This window comes from Cetorhinus maximus, chromosome 6, assembly GCF_964194155.1.
Source record: "Cetorhinus maximus chromosome 6, sCetMax3.hap1.1, whole genome shotgun sequence".
Lineage (NCBI taxonomy): Eukaryota > Metazoa > Chordata > Chondrichthyes > Lamniformes > Cetorhinidae > Cetorhinus > Cetorhinus maximus.
In genome coordinates, this window is record NC_135884.1 from 2,613,655 (window position 1) to 2,626,267 (window position 12,613).

Below are 12,613 nucleotides of genomic sequence, written 5' to 3' on the forward strand. Positions count from 1 at the left end.
TAATGGGGTGACATTTGCTATTTTCCAATCTTCAAGAACCATTCCAGAATCTATAGAATTATGGAAAATGATCACCGATATACCCATGATGTCATTAGCTACCTCTTTCAACAATCTGGGATGTAGGTCATCAGGTCCCAGGGATTTATCAACCTTCAATCCCAATAAATTCCCCAGTACAATAGATATTCTGTATCTAACCCCGTGCTATACCTGTCCTGGGAGTGTTTGATGGGGACAGTGTAGAGGGAGCTTTACTCTGTATCTAACCCCATGCTGTACCTGTCCTGGGAGTGTTTGATGGGGATAGTGTCGAGGGAGATTTACTCTGTATCTAACCCCGTGCTGTACCTGTCCTGGGAGTGTTTGATGGGGACAGTGTAGAGGGAGCTTTACTCTGTATTTAACCCCGTGCTGTACCTGTCCAGGGAGTGTTTGATGGGGACAGTGTAGAGGGAGCTTTACTCTGTATCTAACCCCGTGCTGTACCTGTCCTGGGAGTGTTTGATGGGGACAGTGTAGAGGGAGCTTTACTCTGTACCTAACCCCGTGCTGTACCTGCCCTGGGAGTGTTTGATGGGGACAGTGTAGAGGGAGCTTTACTCTGTATCTAACCCCATGCTGTACCTGCCCTGGGAGTGTTTGATGGGGACAGTGTAGATGGAGCTTTACTCTGCATCTAACCCCGTGCTGTACCTGTCCTGGGAGTGTTTGATGGGACAGTGTAGAGGGAGATTTACTCTGTATCTAACCCCGTGCTGAACCTGTCCTGGGAGTGTTTGATGGGACAGTGTAGAGGGAGATTTACTCTGTATCTAACCCCGTGCTGTACCTGTCCTGGGAGTGTTTGATGGGGACAGTGTAGAGGGAGTGGATGTTTTGAATCCTGATGTTATATCGATATGATATATCTACCACCTGGGAAGAGACCAGCTGGTCTTTTCCTGTTCCTCATAAGAGGAGACATTGGAATGTTGTTACTGCAATGAGCTTACTCACATCAGGGAGGCGCTAGTGTTCAACTAACAGTTCAATGTACAACACATCTGGCTGGGCGCAGAGTTTACACTGTTTTTCCTCAGCTGTTGAGGTGAACGATCAGGAATCTGTGGAGATTGGAACACTGACTTTTAGTAACTGTCGGATGGATGAGCTCTGGACCTGTCAACATTGCCAAGTCACGCACTGAGCAGCAACTCCTCATGTACCCAGTGTGTGTTGGCTTCAGTACAAGACCAGTATGCCCTTTAGTTACTCAGCCATTGGGACAACTGAACTGCGAAATTGTGATGTTTTAACCTTGGGCTGGGAGTTCACGTACCTGGAACACAGGGTCATAGACACAATGCTGTGATTTCTGTCTCTGTTCACTTTTCTTAGATCTGACTCTCTGCTTTAATTAAATGGAAGATTATCTTTTACTGATAGTTAACTGATGATTATAACACGGAACCAGAACCTGAGTGGCCTGGCACACTGGGATCACCCTAATTGGCCTCAGTGCCTCAGGGCTGTCAATCAGTTCCCTTGGAGTCAGTCAGTGCTCACGATCGATTGCGATCACCTCATGGTGGAACAGCTCCTGAGGGGAGGGGAGGGGAGGGGAGGCGGTCCCTAGGGGAAGGAGCTGGGCCCCGACAGGAGTCAGAACCTTCTGGAGAAGAGGAAGGGAAGTGGTTAAAGTAAATTTCCAACTCTCACCTGTGAATGGATTTGTATTTGGACTGAGTCCAACCCTGCAGCTCACTCTGGTTAATGTTCAACATGGCACACACCTCACACAAGGTCACTGCGCCTGGTTACTCCTGGATCAGGGTCACTGCTCCTCGTTATTCCTGGATCAGGGTCACTGGGCCTGGTTAATCCTGGATCAGGGTCACTGGGCCTGGTTAATCCTGGATCAGGGTCACTGCTCCTCGTTATTCCTGGATCAGGGTCACTGGGCCTGGTTAATCCTGGATCAGGGTCACTGGGCCTGGTTACTCCTGGATCAGGGTCACTGGGCCTGGTTAATCCTGAATCAGGGTCACTGTGCCTGGTTATTCCTGGATCAGGGTCACTGGGCCTGGTTAATCCTGGATCAGGGTCACTGGGCCTGGTTATTCCTGGATCAGGGTCACTGGGCCTGGTTATTCCTGGATCAGGGTCACTGGGCCTGGTTATTCCTGGATCAGGGTCACTGGGCCTGGTTACTCCTGGATCAGGGTCACTGGGCCTCGTTATTCCTGGATCAGGGTCACTGCTCCTGGTTATTCCTGGATCAGGGTCACTGGGCCTGGTTATTCCTGGATCAGGGTCACTGGGCCTGGTTAATCCTGGATCAGGGTCACTGCTCCTTGATACTCCTGGATCGGGGTCACTGCTCCTTGATACTCCTGGATCAGGGTCACTGCGCCTGGTTATTCCTGGATCAGGGTCACTGGACCTGGTTACTCCTGGATCAGGGTCACTGGGCCTGGTTATTCCTGGATCAGGGTCACTGGACCTGGTTACTCCTTGATCAGGGTCACTGGGCCTGGTTATTCCTGGATCAGGGTCACTGCACCTGGTAACTCCTGGATCAGGGTCACTGCGCCTGGTTACTCCTGGATCAGGGTCACTGGGCCTGGTTAATCCTGGATCAGGGTCACTGCGCCTGGTTAATCCTGGATCAGGGTCACTGGGCCTGGTTAATCCTGGATCAGGGTCACTGGGCCTGGTTAATCCTGGATCAAGGTCACTGCGCCTGGTTATTCCTGGATCGGGGTCACTGGGCCTGGTTAATCCTGGATCAGGGTCACTGCGCTGGTTATTCCTGGATCGGGGTCACTGGGCCTGGTTACACCTGGAATCAGGGTCACTGCTCCTGGTTATTCCTGGATCAGGGTCACTGCGCCTGGTTATTCCTGGATCAGGGTCACTGGGCCTGGTTAATCCTGGATCAGGGTCACTGGGCCTGGTTATTCCTGGATCAGGGTCACTGGGCCTGGTTAATCCTGGATCAGGGTCACTGGGCCTGGTTAATCCTGGATCAGGGTCACTGGGCCTGGTTAATCCTGGATCAGGGTCACTGGGCCTGGTTATTCCTGGATCAGGGTCACTGGGCCTGGTTACTCCTGGATCAGGGTCACTGGGCCTGGTTAATCCTGGATCAGGGTCACTGGGCCTGGTTAATCCTGGATCAGGGTCACTGCGCCTGGTTACTCCTGGATCAGGGTCACTGCGCCTGGTTAATCCTGGATCAGGGTCACTGCGCCTGGTTATTCCTGGATCAGGGTCACTGCTCCTCGTTATTCCTGGATCAGGGTCACTGGGCCTGGTTAATCCTGGATCAGGGTCACTGGGCCTGGTTATTCCTGGATCAGGGTCACTGGGCCTGGTTAATCCTGGATCAAGGTCACTGCGCCTGGTTATTCCTGGATCGGGGTCACTGGGCCTGGTTACTCCTGGAATCAGGGTCACTGCGCCTGGTTATTCCTGGATCAGGGTCACTGCGCCTGGTTATTCCTGGATCAGGGTCACTGCGCCTGGTTACTCCTGGAATCAGGGTCACTGCGCCTGGTTATTCCTGGATCAGGGTCACTGGGCCTGGTTAATCCTGGATCAGGGTCACTGGGCCTGGTTAATCCTGGATCAGGGTCATTGGGCCTGGTTACTCCTGGATCAGGGTCACAGGGCCTGGTTACTCCTGGATCAGGGTCGGTGCTCCTCGTTACTCCTGGATCAGGGTCAGTGCTCCTCGTTACTCCTGGATCAGGATATTCTCCAGCTCAATACCTGCCTGTCAGAAACAGGTTTCAGTTTGCTGGACAGTGACTCTCAAACTTCACTGTCTGTGGATCATTTAGGCAGGGGTCAGTCCACTGCCAGTGGGAACTTATAGGAAGTTAATGGGAACTTTGCACTGCAGTGTTGGAGGGTCAGTACTGAGGGAGTGCTGCACTGTCAGAGGGTCAGTACTGAGGGAGTGCCGCACTGTCAGAGGGTCAGTGCTGAGGGAGTGCTGCACTGTCGGAGGCTCAGTACTGAGGGAGTGCTGCACTGTCGGAGGGTCAGTACTGAGGGAGTGTTGCACTGTTGGAATGTCAGTACTGAGGGAGTGCTGCACTGTCAGAGGGTCAGTACTGAGGGAGTGCTGCACTGTTAGAGGGTCAGTACTGAGGGAGTGCTGCAATGTCTGGGGGTCAGTACTGAGGGAGTGCTGCACTGTCAGAGAGTCAGTACTGAGGGAGTGCTGCACTGTCAGAGAGTCAGTACTGAGGGAGTGCTGCACTGTTGGAGGGTCAGTACTGAGGGAGTGCTGCACTGTCAGAGGGTCAGTACTGAGGGAGTGCTGCACTGTTGGAGGGTCAGTACTGAGGGAGTGCTGCACTATCAGAGAGTCAGTACTGAGGGAGTGCTGCACTGTCAGAGGGTCAGTACTGAGGGAGTGCTGCACTATCAGAGGGTCAGTACTGAGGGAGTGCTGCACTGTCAGAGGGTCAGTACTGAGGGAGTGCTGCACTGTCAGAGGGTCAGTACTGAGGGAGTGCTGCACTGTCAGAGGGTCAGTACTGAGGGAGTGCTGCACTGTCAGAGAGTCAGTACTGAGGGAGTGCTGCACTGTCAGAGGGTCAGTACTGAGGGAGTGCTGCACTGTTGGAGGGTCAGTACTGAGGGAGTGCTGCACTATCAGAGGGTCAGTACTGAGGGAGTGCTGCACTGTCAGAGGGTCAGTACTGAGGGAGTGCTGCACTGTCAGAGGGTCAGTACTGAGGGAGTGCTGCACTGTCAGAGGGTCAGTACTGAGGGAGTGCTGCACTGTCAGAGGGTCAGTACTGAGGGAGTGCTGCACTGTTGGAGGGTCAGTACTGAGGGAGTGCTGCACTGTCAGAGAGTCAGTACTGAGGGAGTGCTGCACTGTCAGAGAGTCAGTACTGAGGGAGTGCTGCACTGTCAGAGAGTCAGTACTGAGGGAGTGCTGCACTGTCAGAGGGTCAGTACTGAGGGAGTGCTGCACTGTCAGAGAGTCAGTACTGAGGGAGTGCTGCACTGTTTGAGGGTCCGCACGATTGGTGGTGTGATCTATGGGATGAGTTGTTAAATCGAGGCTCTGTCTGCCCTCTTGGGCGGATGTAAAAGATCCTGTGATGTTATTTTGATGAGGAACAGGGGAGTTCTCCCCTGTGCCCTGGCCAATGTTTATCCCTCAATCAACATCATCAAAACAGAGTGTCTGATCATTATCACATTGCTGCTTGTGGGAGCTTGCTGTGCACAAATCGGTTGCTGTGTTTCCTACATTGCAACAGTGCATACACTTTCAAAGTAATTCATTACCTGTAAGTGCTTTGAGATGTCCTGAGGTTGTGAAAGGTGCTATAGAAATGCACGCCCTTTCATTTGCACGATTTGTAAAGGGTTCCATTTGGGTCAATGTTCCAACTTGCAGGCTGAACATATATCCAAGAGGATACTGCAAGTATTTATGCTGCAATAGCCCTTTAAATCTTACAGCTACACCATGTTTCAAACCAGCATTACCCCCCCCACCCACCACCACCTGACCACAGATATTTACATTGCCGGGAGTTCTGTGTCCTTGCCCGAATGAAGCCAACCTCAGAATTACGCACGCGTCCAGAACACACACTTGCAATGACCCACACCGATCCAATCTCCATTGATTAGAGAATCGATGTGACAGATTCTGGCTTTCTACAAGAAGCCACGAGACCAATGATGAGATTTTTGCAAAGACTGCACAGGTCGAGCGGATGATGCTTGTGGGCCTGTAATACTCTAGCAGCAACACTAGGTGGCAGGTACACTATGTCGAAGTTGCACTGAGCGGCATCTACAGGACAAGTGAGGCCGGAGTTACTGTGACAGGTACAACAAGGTGAATCCCAGTCACCACCTCAAACAGTCACTCCCTCCACCACCAGCACTCAGTGGCTGCAGTGTGTACCATTTATAAGATGCACTTGACTGCAGAAGTTTACCAAGGCTCTTTTGACAGCATCTTCCAAACAACAACTTAATTTATGTAGCACCTTTAACATATGAAGCATTTTGATCCCTCAGAGAATCAGGGAATGTTGGAATATGGTGGGAACGTGAAGCTGAAGCAGTGGATCAGCCCTCGTCGTATTGAACAATGGAGCAGGCTCGAGGGGCTGTAAGGTTTAGTCCTGCTCCTATTTTTTATTTTCTCCCGTTGTTCAAAGAGGTACATTTCAAGGAGCATCTTAGGTGAGGTAAAGGGGCAGGTGAGGTTTAGGGAGGGAACTCCGGAACTTAGGATCCAGGCAGCTGAAGGCACGGCCGGCAATGGGGGAGCGATTAAAATCAGGGATGGCCATGAGGCCGGAAATGGAGGAGCGTGGAGATGTTGGAGGGCTGTGAGGCTGGGCGAGTTAACGGAGATAGGGAGCGGGAGAAGGTGATGGAGGGATTTGAAAACAAGGATGTGAATTTTAAAACGGAAGTGTTGCTTTACTAGGAGTCAATGTAGGTCAGTGAGCACAGGGGAGATAGGTGACTGGGATTTGTTGTAAGTTTGGATATGAGCAGGAGAGTCTGGGGTGGCCTCAAGTTTACAGAGGGTAGAGTGCGACAGACCAGTCAAGAGCGTGTTGGAATAGTCAAGTCTAGAGGTAGGTCCAGTGGAAGTGATGTATATGGATTTTCGGAAGACTTTTGATAAGGTGCCACACAGGAGGTTAGTAAACAAAATTAGAGCACATGGGATTGGGGGGAATATACTGACATGGATTAAGGATTATAGGTTAACAGGCAGAAAACAGAGAGTGGGAATAAACGGGTTATTCTCACATTGGCAGCCTGTGACTAGTGGGGTACCGCAGGAATCCTGGGCCCCAGCTATTCACAATCCATATCAATGATTTGGATGTGGAGATTAAATGTAATATTTTCAAGTTTGCCGATGACACAAAGCTAGGTGGGAGCGTGAGCTGTGAGGAGGATGCAAAGAGGTTTCAAGGGGATTCAGACAGACTGAGTGAGTGGGCAAGAACATGGCAAATGGAATATGATGTGGAAAAATGTGAAGTTATCCGCTTTGGTAGGAAAAACAGAAGGGCAGAGTATTTATTAAATGGTGGGAGGCTGGGAAGTGTTGATGTGGAAAGGGATCTGGGTGTCCTTGATCATAAATCATTGAAAGCTAAAATGCAGGTACAGCAAGAAACTGGGAAGGCAAATGGTAAGTTGGCCTTTATCGCAAGAGGATTTGAATACAGGAGTAAAGATGTGTTTTAAATCCTTTCATGGAACCAGAGAAAAGTTACAGGTGCAGAAAGAGGTCATTCAGCCCATCATGTCTGTCTCAGCCAGAAAAAGAAACTAGCCGCTGATTTTAATCCCACTTTCCAGTACCTGGTCCGTAGTTTTGCAGGTTCCAGCGCTTCAGATGCAGATCCAGGTCCCTTGTAAATGAGTTGAGCGTTTCAGCCTCAACCACCAACTTAGGCAGTGAATTCCAGACACCCACCACCCTCTGCGTGAAAAAGGTTTTCCTCATGTCCCCTCTAATCTTTCTACCAATCACCTTAAATCTATGCCCCCTGGTAATTGACCCCTCAGCTAGGGGAAACAAGTCTATCCTATCTACCCTATCTAGGCCCCTCATAACTTTATACACCTCAATTAGGTCACCCCTCAGCCTCTTCTGTTCTAAGGAAAACAACCCCAGCCTATCCAATCTTTCCTCATAGCTGCAATTTTCAAGTCCTGGCAACATTCTTGTAAATCTCCTCTGTCTCTCTCTAGAACAATTATGTCCTTCCTGTAATGTGGTGACCAGAACTGTACACAAAATTCCAGCTGTGGCCTAACCAGCATTTTATCCAGTTCCAGCAACACATCCCTGCTTTTGTATTCAATACCGTGTCCAATAAAAGGAAGCACTCCATATGCTTTCATAACCTCCTTGTCCACCTGTCCTGCCACTTTCAGGGACATGTGGACATGTACTTCAAGGTCTCTCACTTCCTCAACCCCTCTCAATAACTTCCCTTTTATAGAGTATTCCCCTGCTTTGTTTGCCCTCCCCAAATGCATTACCTCACACTTTTCTGGATTGAATTCGATTTGCCACTTCTCTGCCCGCTGAACCAAACCATTAATATCATTATGGAGACAACAGCTATGCTCTTCACTATCAACTACACGGCCAATTTTTGTGTCATTTCCCAATCAGACCCCCCCTCATTTATGTCCATACCATTAATATATACAATAAACGGCAAGGGCCCCAACACTGAGCCCTATGGAACGCCACTGGAAACTGCTTTCCACTCACAAAAACATCCAGTAACCATTACCCTTAGTTTCCTGTCACTGAGCCAATTTTGGATCCAACTCGCCACCTTCCCCTCTATCCCACGGGATCTCACTTTTCTGACCAGTCTGCCATGTGGGACCTTGTCAAGTGCCTTCCTAAAATCCATGTAGACAACATCCACTGCACTACCCTCATCAATCCTCCTTCTTGCTTGCTCAAAAAATTATATTAAATTAGTAAGACACGGTTTTCCCCGAACAAAACCATGCTGACTATCCCTGATCAATCCATACCTTTCTAAGTGACATTTATCCTGTCTCTCAGAATTGATTTCAATTATTTGCCCACCACTGAAGTCAGACTGACTGGCCTTTAATTTTCTGGCCTATCCCTTGCACCCTTTGTAAATAGTGGTACAACATTTGCAGACCTCCAATCCTCTGATACCTCACCTGTATCTAGTGAGCATTATAAAATGATCCTCAGAGCATCCACTATTTCCTCCCTGGTTTCCTTTAACAGCCTGGGATAGAATCCATCTGGCCCTGGTGATTTATCCGCCTTTAAGGATGTCAGTCCCTCCAGTACATCCTCTCTCATTATGCTTATTGTATCTAATATTTCACACTGTTCCTCTTTAAACTGAATGTCTGCATCATTCCTCTCCTTAATGAAGACAGAGACAAAGTCTCATTGAGAAGCCTGCCCACATCTTCAGCATTAACCCACAAGTTACCATGTACATCTCTGATAGGCCCTACCCTTTCCTTAGATATTCTCTTGCTCTTAATGTACTGGTAAAACATCTTTGGGTTTTTTTTAATTTTACCTTCCAATATTTTTTCATATCCTCTCTTTGCTTTCCGAATTTCCATCTTTACTTCATCCCCGTACTTTCTATACTCCTCTAGGCTTTCTACAGTATTAAGTTTTTTGTGACTGTCATAAGCTTTCTTTTTCTGCTTTCTCTTACCCTGTATGCTCCTGGATAACCAGGGGGCTCTAGATTTGGCAGTACCACCCTTTGTCTTTGTAGGGACATGTCTACACTGTGTCCGTAGAATCTCACTTTTGAATACCTCCCACTGATTTGACACTGTTTTCCCTTCTAATAGCTGTATCCAATCCACTCTCGCCAGCTCACCTCTTTGTAAAATTTGTCTTCCTCCAATTTAGAACTTTTACTCCTGTTTAATCTTTGTCCTTTTCCAGAATGATGCTAAATCTGACTGTATTATGGTCACTGTCTGCAAAATAGTCCCCACTGCTACTTCATCCACTTGCCCAGCTTCATTTCCTAAGGCTAAATCTAGAATTGCTCCCCCTCTCGTTGGGTTTGTTATGTGCTGGCTAAAAAAATTCTCTTGAATGCAGTTTGAGAATTTTGTGCCCTTTGTGCCCTTCACACTGTTCCTATCCCTGTTGATATGAGGGTAGCTGAAGAGGGTAATTACAATGGAATGAGGGCAGAGTTGGCTGGAATGGAATGGGAAAGCAGGTTAGTAGGAAAGGTGGTTGATGAACAATAGCAGACGTTTAAGAAAATAGTTCATGACTCTCAACAAAGATATATCCCAGTGAGGAAAAAGGATTCAAGGAAGGGGATAAACCAACCATGGTTAACCAAGGAAGTTAAGGACAGTATCAGATTGAAAGAAAAAACATGCAATGTGGTAAAGATTAGTGGTAAGCCAGTGAATTGGGAAAGGTTTAAAAACCAACAAAAGATGACCAAAAATAAAGAGGGAGAAAATAAACTTTGAGGGTAAACCAGCAAGTAATATAAAAATGTACAGTAAGAGATTCTTTAAATGTATAAAGAGGAAGAGAGAGGCCAGAGTGAACATAGGCCCCTTAGAGAATGAGGCTGGGGAAATAATAATGGGGAACCAGGAAATGGCAGAGGAGTTGAATAAATACTTTGCTTCAGTCTTCATGGTAGAAGACACTAATAGCATTCCAAAAATACTAAATAATCAAGGGGCAAAAGGCAGGGAGGAAATAAATAAAATAACTATCACTAAAGATAAAGTACTAGGGAAACTAATGGGGCTATATAGGCTGATAAGTCCCCTGGACCTGATAGGTTGCATCCTAGGATATTAAAGGAAGTAGCTACAGAGATAGTGGATGCACTGGTAGGAATCTTCCAAAAATCCTTAGATTCTGGAAAAGTTCCAGAGGATTGGAGAATGTTCAATGTAACACTCTTATTCAAAAAGGGAGGGAGACAAAAAACAGGTAACTATAGGTCAGTTAGCTTAACATTTGTCACGGGGAAAATGTTAGAGTCTATTATAAAGAGTGTAATAGGAGAGCATTTAGAAATGCATAATCTAATCAAGCAGAGTCAGAATGGCTTCATGAAGGGGAAATCATGCCGCAAAAACTTATTAGAATTCTTTGAGGAGGTAACAAGCAGGATAGATAAAGGGGGACCAGTAGATGTAATATATTTGGATTTCCAAAAAGCGTTCGACAAGGTACTGCACATAAGACTACTTAATAAGATAAGAGCCCATAGTGTTGTGGGCAGTATATTAGCATGAATAGAGGATTGGCTAACAAATAGAAGACAGAGAGTTGGGATAAGGGGGGCATTTTTGGGATGGCAACCTGTAACTAGTGGAGTGCCACAGGGATCAGTGCTGGGGCCACAATTGTTTAAAATATATATTAATGACTTGGATGAGGGAAGTGAATGTACTATCGCCAAGTTTGCGGATGACACAAAAATAGGTGGGAAGACAAGTGGTGAGGATGACACAAGGAGTCTACAGAGGGATATAGACAGGTTAAGTGAGTGGGCAAAAACTTGGCAGATGGAATATAATGTGGGAAAATGTGAGGTTATGCACTTTGGTAGGAAGAATAGAGGAGTTGAATATTATTTAAATGGAGAAAGACTGCAGAAAGTTGCAGCACAGAAGGATTTGGGGGTCCTTGTGCATGAATCACAAAAACCTAGCGTACAAGTTCAACAGGTAATAGGGAAGGCAAATGGAATATTGTCCTTTATTTCAAAGGGAATGAAGTATAAAAATAGGGAAGTCTTGTTATAACTGTACAAGGCACTAGTTAGACCACACCTAGAATACTCTGAACAATTTTGGTCCCCATATCTTAGGAAAAATATACTGGCATTTGAGGGAGTCCAGAGAAGGTTCACTAGGCTGATCCTGGGTATGGAGGGATTTTCTTATGAGGAGAGGTTGAGTAGGTTGGGCCTGTACTCATTGGAGTTTAGAAGAATGAGAGACGACCTTATTGAAACATGTAAGATTCTTAGGGGGCTTGACAGGGTAGATGCTGAGAGGTTGTTTCCCCTTGTGGGAGAGTCTAGGATCAGAGGGCATAACCTAAGAGTAAAGGGGTGCCCATTTAAAACAGAGATGAGGAGGAATTTCTTCTCTCCGGGGGTGGTGAATCTGTGGAATTCTTTACCACAGAGGGCTGTAGAGGCTGGGGTGTGAAGCATATTCAAGGATGAGATAGACAGATTTTTAATCAGTAAGGAAATCAAGGGTTATGGGGAAAAGGCAGGAAAGTGGAGTTGAGGATTATCAGATCAGCCATGACCTCATTGAATGGTGGAGCAGACTCGATGGGCCAAATGGCCTACTTCTGCTCCTACGTCTTATGGTCTTATGGTCCCCAACGATTACTGCCATATTGTTTTTGCACTCAGAAATCTGCCCACATATTTGCTTTTCTAACTCCTTTCCACTATTTGGGGGTTTATAGTACACTCCTAGCAGTGCGGCTGCCCCTTTTTTCATTTCTGAGCTCAACCCGTATGGCCTCATTTGATGCCTCGTTTAGTATCTCATCCCTCTTCACAGCTGTAATTGATTCTTTAACCAATAATACCACACCCCAGCTTTTATACCCCCCCCTCCCTATCCTGTCTGAAAACTCTATATCCAGGGATGTTGAGCTGCCATTTTTGCCCCTCTTTAAGCCAAGTTTCCGTTATAGTGATGATATCATGCTGCCATATGTCTGTCTGTGCCCTCAGCTCATCGGCTTTATTTACTATGCTCCTTGTATTTACATATATGCCTTTTAACACTGCCAGATTCCTGTGCTGTGCACTTTTTAACCTGTGCTGTTTCTGTCTTTCAGAGTCACTGACTCATTCTCCATCTCCCATTCCCTGCTCTGAATTTGCCCTCAGGTTCCCGTTCCCCCTGCCAAACCAGTTTAAACCCCCACCCAACAGCACTGGCAAATCTCCCTGCGAGGATATTCGTCCCAGTCCTGTTCAGGTGTCGACCGTCCAGCTTGTACAGGTCCCACCTTCCCCAGAACCGGTCCCAATGCCTCAGAAACCTGATGCCCTTCCCC